General features: G+C 36.6%; 1 protein-coding gene across 1 annotated transcript in view; it reads right to left on the bottom strand.

Annotated features, from left to right (window-relative positions):
* Ascc3 (activating signal cointegrator 1 complex subunit 3) overlaps positions 1-8,723 on the bottom strand; it is a 312,705-nt gene that overhangs the window by 303,351 nt on the left and 631 nt on the right. The window lies entirely within an intron of this gene.

An 8,723-nucleotide genomic window follows, 5' to 3' on the forward strand; every position in this document is an offset into this window, starting at 1 on the left:
AGATAGATAGATAGATAGATAGATAGATAGATAGATAGATAGATAGACAGACAGACAAACAGATGAGTTCAAGGATAGGCAGGGATACAGGGAAACCCTGCCTCAAACGAAAATAGATAGATGGATGGATGGATGGATGGATGGATGGATGGATGGATGGAAAGAAAAATGGGGAAAGGAAAGCAAAGAGCTAAACTCTCTTAAGAAGTATGATAAAGGAGTAACCACAAAATGGTAATGTTGTCAAGGAAAACAGCAACAAATTTTCATAGAAATCTGAAAATGCAAGTGTTACCAAATGTTTGCTGTTCTAATTTTTAATCCAGCACTAATCTTTAAAATATTTTTGTCTTGCCAGTTTTATTTTGGTTTGTTTTATTTTTATTTATTTATTGTTTCTTTGTTTGTTTTGAGAGCTAAAGAACTAAATCAATCTAGCGCCCACCACCCAAAAGGGAACAGAAGCCAATTAAATAAGCTAATGCAAAAAAAATTTTTTTAAAGCTGATATAAAAGTAGCAATAAAAACATCAGTAGAACACAGTGTGGGTGTGTTTAATAAGACACTAAAGGAGGTCAAGATGGAGACGCTTTAAGACTTGAAAGCTGTGGAGTGAAACAAGAAGGAAACATACTAGCTGTGTAGTGAGACTATGCCAGGTTCAAGGAACTGAAACATATTACTAGAGCACAGCAGTCAAAAACATAACAGCATAACCTTTGGAATAGACATATTAACCTGGTTAACTTATGAAACTATCATAATACCTAAAAGTAAATTAGTAAATTATAAAAAATAAAATCTCCAAAACAAAATTTTAGTTGAACAGTGAAAGAAATGGACATAACCAAGGCAAGACTGGAAACCAAAACATTAAGAAGTCTTTGCAGTAATCTAAATGAAAAATATTCTGATAATTCCTGAAATAAAGTAATGGCAATGATTTAGAGACAGGTGGATAAATCCAAGTGATTATGTAAGTGAAAGTTAGTTTACTGATTAACTGTAACTGCAGTGAAGGGGATAAGCAAACGGGTGTAATTTCCATGTGCACAAAACAGATAGATAAAGGAATTCACAGAGCTAAAGCAGAGTAATTATTCCTGTTTTACTTGTTTAAATGTTGTCGTAGTTTGCTGTTTCTGTGATTTAAAAACATGGTGCTGGAGAGATGGCTTAGTGGTTAAGAGCACTGTCTGCTCTTCCAGAGGACCCAGGTTCAATTCCCAGCACCCACATAGCAGCTCACAACTGTCTGACATCTTCACACTAAAGCACATTAAAAAAAAAAAAAAAAAAAAAAAGGTAGGAATGGGTTTTCTATGATAGCAAGGAATGGTTTATTACTTCCTCTTACAGCTTAGTTTACCATGAGGAAAATCAGGGTAGAAACTTAAGGCAGGAACCTAGCAGAGAGGAACTGAAGCAGAACCACAGAGGAATGTTGTTGGTTGGCTTGCACAGCCTGCTCTTTAAACTGAGAACCACCTGCCAGTCTTCTCAGTTGAGGCTCCCTCTTCCCAGATAAATCTAATTTTTGTCAAACTGACAGAAAAGCAGCACAGATGTCAATATGACATCAAGTAGAAATAGAAGAATTTTCAGGTGTAGAACTCAGGAATAGGTCTGGTTTTAAGAAAAACATGAGAATCACCATCAAAACCACAGGAATAGGCTTCAAAAAAGTCTACAAATCAATATGTGAGGAGTAAGTAAAGACAGCAGAAGGTGAAAAACAAAGTTGCAAGAATAAGAAGGAAAGCTCTCTAAAAAAAAAAAAAAAAAAAAAAAAAAAATTAACAGCAGCAGGAGGCCAGAGTCCAAGGGGAGAGAAGTATGGTGTGTCACCATAATAAAGGGAAGAGAGAGGTCTAAGAAAAAGGTTATAGTCAACTGCAGAAAATATGAAAGTATGAGCTAAAGAAGCCACTGAATTAAGTAGTTCAACAAGGATCTTGAAACATTCAGCTTTTAATACAGTATAAGCACAATGTCTCTTAAAAAGGGTTAAATTGGGCCACCTTCAAACTTCATCTTTTTGTAAGCTGGAGGCCAAACTCAAACACTAAAGAGGTCTTGCCACAAATTAATATACTACCAGTCCCAGAATATAAAAGCAGTGTTTCCTTCTGTTCCATGCTACCTTGTGTAGTTTATTGGCCTGCACAGAGAAATACTTCAAAAATACTTACTGAACAGTGCATATTCAGATCATTAATCTGTCTGAAGATGATTATTAGAATATTCCTTACCAGCCCAATCCCTAAAATACAGAGCAGCAGTTCTCAAACTTTCTAATCCTGCAACCCTTTAATATAGCTCAAACATAAAAATACTTTTACTGCTACTTCATAACTGTAATTTTGCTACTATAATGATGAATTGTAGTGTAACTATGTTTTTCTGATGGTCTTAGGCGACCCATGTGAAAGGGTTATTCTGCCACCCAAAAAAGTTGCAACCCACAGGTTGAAAACCACTGATAGAAAGTACTTATGATTTTTTAAAAGCTTTTGGTCCTTTAAAAATGTTTACAAATAGAGGGAGGGAGGTTTGGTGGTTAAAAGCCTCCCAAGTTCACAGATACCGGTAACCCCAGTGTCTCAGTGTTCTACTGTTGTGAAAAGACATCATGAACACGTTTAACTGGGGCTGGTTTACAGTTTCAGAGGTTTAGTCTACTATCAGCAAGGCAGTGACCATGGCAGCACACAGGCAGACATGGTGCTGGAGAAGGAGCTGACAGTTCTACAACTGGACCTGCGTGCATCAGAAAGAGAGCTTGGGCTTTTGAAACCTCAAAACCAATTCCCAGAGACACACTTCCTCCACCAAGACCACACCTCCTAATCCTTCTCAAGTAGTACTACTCCCTGACGACTAAGGTTTAAAGCTATGAGCCTACGGGGCTATTCTTAGCAATCTCACCTAGCCCTAGGGATCCATCACCTTCTTCTGGACTCTGGAAGTACCCACACTCACGTGCATATACACACATGTGCATATACACACATGTGCATGTACATATATATGTGTGTATGTATAATTAAAAATCTTCACAAAAAATGGTTAGTGAGACTTCTGGTCCTAAAATACTACTCTATAGCAGATCATTTAAAAAAAAAATTCTAAACTTGAAAAAATACACTGGAATTATTTTTGTATAATGCCTATCACCACGAAGTTAATTTCTTTTTGAAAAACATGTAGAAGTTTATAATTAAGTTTCTCTTTTTAATTAAAATTTTATTTTTTAATATTGGTTACAGTTTATTAACACTGTATCCCAGCTGTATCCCGCTCCCTCATTCCCTCCCAAACCTACCCTTTCTCCCTACCCCTTTCCAAGTCCACTGATAGGGGAGGTCCTCCTCCCCTTCCATTTGACCCTAGCTTATCAGGTATCTTCAGGCCTGGCTGCAAAGTCCTCCTCTTTGGCCTAGCAGGGCTGCTCCTCCCTCAGGGGGAAGGGGAAGGTCAAAGAGCCCGCCATTGAGTTCATGTCAGAAATAGTCCCTGTTCCCCTTACTAGGACACCTACTTGGATACTGAGCTACCATGGGCTACAACTGAGCAGGGGTTCTAGGTTATATCCATACATGGTCCTTGGTTGGAGATACAGTCTCACAAAAGATCCCTGTGCCCAGATATATTTGGTTCTTATGGAGCTCCTGTCCTCTCTTGGTCATACTAACTCCCCCTTCTTTCATATGATTCCCTGTACTCTACCGAAGGTTTTGTTGAGGAGAACCAAACACACATGGTATATACTCATTTATAAATGGATACCAGACCTATAAGATAGGATAAACATAGTGAAATCTGTACACCTAAGGAAGATAAACAAGAAAAAGGACCCTGGGTAAGATGATCAACCCTCACTTAGAAAGACAAATGGGATGGACATTGGATGTAGGAGAAAACAAGAAGCAAGACAGGAGCCTACCTCAGAGGGACTTTGAAAGACTCTAGCTAGCAGTGTATCAAAGCAGATACTGAGACTCATAACCAAACCTTCGGCAGAGTATAATTAAGTTCCTTAAATCAACACAAAAGGCACATTCATTCCTATTTCTGCATTAGCAAATTTAACAATTTTACATAGTTCCATCTGACAAAGCCAAAAACAGATGTAGTCTTCACAATAAGCCTGAATTTCTTCCTTTAGAATAGAGACTGAGTTTTCTCTTATCAATTCCATAAGCAACATTTACTAACTACTAAAAAGTGTCTTCTTATTCACAACTTGACATAGCAAATCTCTGAAAATGTTAAGTTTTAGCAGCTGCTTCCCTAATGACCCAATAATCATGAAACAGATGATGTTCCTTCTTTTCAAGTTCAAGCTTGGTAGAACACATATTACACAAATTAAGAAGCTTAAGTCATGGGCATAAAATAGAAGTTGCCAACAATACAAACTAGGTGCATTGTCTGTTATCACCCAAAGAAAATGTTGAAGAAGTTTGGCAAGTCTGTATTGAGTCAGTACTGAAGTATATGCTTTCTCTTCTTTAAATATCAATATTCACTAACCAGCAGTTAACTAAGTATAACATATCATGAAAATGCTTAGTGTTAACCATTAATTTTTCTTATTACTATTTTTATTTTGTGCCTTACCAAATTCCAACCTAAAGTTCCAAACCTGTACAAACATTTGACAATAAACACAACTCCTAATAGTTCACTTAAAAGTGAAGACTGGCAGAAAGAAAAAAAAGCAGAAAGAAAATTTATACTAGAGCGCTGTCCTATTGATGACACAAACATTCATTTTCATCAAAATCATATCATTCTCCTCTTTTTTTTTTTTTTTTTTGACTGCTAGGTACCTTTACAAATTAAGTTGGATTCTCGTTTACTTTCCTCCTTTCATTAGGTTTGGCTAGTCTTCCTTTACTTCTGAAAGTCACTCTCGAGAGAATTCTTAATAACTCTAGTTTCTAAGCCGCAAAATGAAAAAGAACCACAATATATTTCTGATACCCCCTCAAGATAATTAAAACTTAATTAGAAATGATGATGATATAATAAATTAAAATCACATAATCAGTTAGAGATGTCAGAAACAGCACTTACAAAACATCACAACAAAGCAGAAAAAAATGAAGCCAACTTCTCAACCTCACTTGCCCAACTATATTTACTAAGAACTTCTTAAATGGCAATGTTGAGTTCATAGGTACTGTTTGCTAGGTGTCCAGCCAAGCAAAACATCAAGAAATGTTACCCCAGTGGTTATCTGGAGAAACTTACATTATAAGTTTTCTGATGCCATGCTTTCTGATGGCAGCTAAATATGTATTAAGTAGAGATTAAGAATTTCTTATCTGCAATGTTTGAAATTAAAGTACTCCCAGACTGAGGCTGTTGAATTTTAGAGTATCTGCATGTAGAAAATGAGATATATTAGCAAAGGGAACCTACAATTAAACAAAATTCAATTATACTTTATTTTCAAGTCTCAAGCTAATTTTTAAAAATTCTGCCCATGATGTACAATTTTGTATTTCTAATGTTAAGTCAGTTTTAAAAGCCCCAAATACCAGTTTCTGCATAGCAAAGAAAACTATCAGCAGAGCAAAAGACAACCCACCGAAAGAAGAAAAGTCTTTACCAGCTATACTTCAGAAAATGGGTTAAGAGCCAGTACTTACAAAGAATTACAAAAATTAACTACCAAGAAAATAAAACAGCCAACCAAATGGGCTAATGACCTGTTTTCAAAAAAATGTTTTCAAAAAAAGAGAAACACAAATAACCAATAGCTATTTTAAAAGTCTTAAATATTTTAATATTTAAAAAGCCAATGGGGAAATTCAAATTAATACTTTAATATCTGACCCTAGTCAGAATACCTGTCATCAAGATACTCGGTAACAAATGTTGGAGAGGATGTGGATTCAGGAACATTGATTCACAGCTGGTAGTGGTGCAAATTATCATAGGCATTGTGGGAATTAGTTGGAGAGTCCTCAAAAATAGAACTACCATATGACCTAATTATTTTACTTCTAGGCACATACCCAGAGAACTTCATCCATTACCACAGAGGTATCTGCAGTCCCATGCTTCTTTATCCACTATAGAAAGAAAATAGAACCAACCTAGTAGTCCACCCACAAATGAAAATCTGGTTCACTATATGAAGTGGAATACTCAGCTTTGAAGACTAAAATTACAAAATTTGAAGGAAAATGATGGCTTAGAACAGCTGTTCTCAACCTGTGCATCCAGATACCTTTGAGAGTCACATAACAGATATCCTGCATATCAGATATTTACATTACAATTCCTAACAGTAGCAAAATTACAGTTATGAAGGAGCAATTATACAATGTTATGGTTTGGGGATCAGCACAAAATGGGAAACTGTTCTAAAGGGTCATGGTATTAGAAAGTCTGAGAATGTTAGTGAGGTCACATAATGTCGGAAAAAGAGAAAAAAAGAGCATGTCCTCTCTCATATGCAGCTATGAGCTTATTGTATGTGTGTCTGTCTATGCACAAATGTAAATATAGGTTCAGTGAACATGCAGAACAAAAAGAAGGGTTAACACTAGATGATAAGAAAGAAAGGAATGCAAGGCATTGACAACCGAGTCTTGAAAGAGATTATATAGCACTTGTCTTCATTTTAACTGTCACGAAATTTTCATTTTTGTGGTAGCTAAGTGAGTAAAACTATTTGACAGTGAAAACATAAAATCAACTTGAAGCACTAAAGTAAGGGAATTTTCTAATTGTTTACAAAGTTCACTAAGATGTATAGACTTGAATCTGGCAAATTTCTCTGCGTAGTGTTTATTCACAAGTTTTTTATAATAAAGTTTCAATTATAAAAATTTTAGGATGTGCATTGAACATATGACAGGAGTCTACCGCAAAAGGCATCTGAAAGACTCTAACTAGCAGTCTTTCAAAGCAGACACTAAGACTCATAACCAAACCCTTGGCAGAGTGCAGGGAATCATATGAAAGAAGGGGAGTTAGTATGATATGGAAAGGATAGGAGCTCTACAAGGACCAAATATACCCGGGCACAGGGTCTTTTCTGAGACTGACACTCCACCAAGAACCATCTATGGATATAACCTAGAACTTCTGCTCGGATGTGGCCCGTGGTAGCTCAGTAACCAAGTAGTTTTCCAAAGTAAGGGGAACAAGGACTATTTCTAACAGGATCTCAAGGGCAGGCTCTTTGACCTCCCGACCCCCCCCCCCCAGGGGAGGAGTCGTCCTGTTAGGCCACAGAGGAGGACTTTACAGCCAGCCCTGAAGATACCTGATAAAACAGGGTCAAATGAAAGGGGAGGAGGTCCTCCCCTATCAGTGGACTTGGAAAGGGGCAGGGAAGAGACCAGGGAGGGAATGTGGGGTTGGGGAGGGAATGAGGGAGCGGGATACAGCTGGGACACAGAGTTAACAAAATGTAACTAAAAAGAAAAATAAAATTAAAAAAAAAATGTACTTCTACATTAAAAAAAATTTAATTATAAAAATAAAGTTTTGGGAGTACTTCATATTTAGGGTTTTCAGATCAGGGATGTTCAACCAATTCCTTTCTCTCTGTTCAGGAACTCTGCATTTTTTTTCTGTAGGTGTTCAAACTAAAATTTTAATTGCACACAGCTACCTTCTGAAAGTTGAAACTGTACTTTACTAAAAAGGCTTATACAGAGCTGAGCGTGGTGGTGCAAGCCTTTATTCCCAGCAGTTGGAAGACTGAGGCAGGTGTATCTCTGAATTCGAGGCAGTCTGGTCTACAAAGCAAGTCCAGGACAGCCAGGATTACACAGAGAAACCCTGTCTCGAAAAACACGAAGAAGAAAAAAAATCTTATACAAACTTTCATATCAAAGAAGATGTTATAGAGAAATCAGTTTACTTTGTAATTATCATCTGGGCTCCTTATAAAATGTTTTGTGTGCAGACTTTATATATTCCAAGCTATAGACACATGGAATAATACAACCAATGTAAATACTAGAAAAAAATGAAAACGTTTTTCAGACAGAAATTTATTTCCAATTGTTAATTTTAAGACTCCTCCTAAAAAGGTGCTTGCTGGTTAACTGTTCCATGAAAACGGAGACTTTCCTTGTCCTAGGCCTCCCATAGTGCCTGGACTTAGATGAAGAGTGGGTGAACGAATGAATGAATGAATGAATGAACCAACTATAAAAACTGTTCAACAAGGATCAAAAAACCAAGTCTTGAAAAATTAGTTCACTCATATAAATAATACTAACCTACACTTCACTGACATCCCTGCTAACATTTAAATGCAACACTAGTCTTATAGCCATTGTGAAAAGCTGAATATGCAACACGAGCTAGGGCCTGTCCAACTAGATTCAGAAGATGAATTATGAACTTTAGAAAAATCACAATCAGGGAACAAATCTTTCCGCTTATGAATCTACCAAGGCGAAGGAGGATGATACAGCGACTACTCGATCTAATGTTAACCCAAGAGGAAAACGTGGCTAGCACCTGTGACACCTCGCTTATCCGACTCAGACGAAGCTCAACTTGTACTTCGTGTAAAGCAAAGGAAAACAAACACAAGAGTCCGCTGCATCCTACCAAGAGCCTACACCACCCCCCTAGCATACACACTTCTTTATTTAAATATATATATATACATATATATATATATATACACACACATATATATATATATATATATATATATATATATATATATATATATATA

Source organism: Psammomys obesus, unplaced genomic scaffold, assembly GCF_907164565.1.
Source record: "Psammomys obesus unplaced genomic scaffold, mPsaObe1.curated_primary_1811, whole genome shotgun sequence".
In the NCBI taxonomy this organism is placed as follows: domain Eukaryota; kingdom Metazoa; phylum Chordata; class Mammalia; order Rodentia; family Muridae; genus Psammomys; species Psammomys obesus.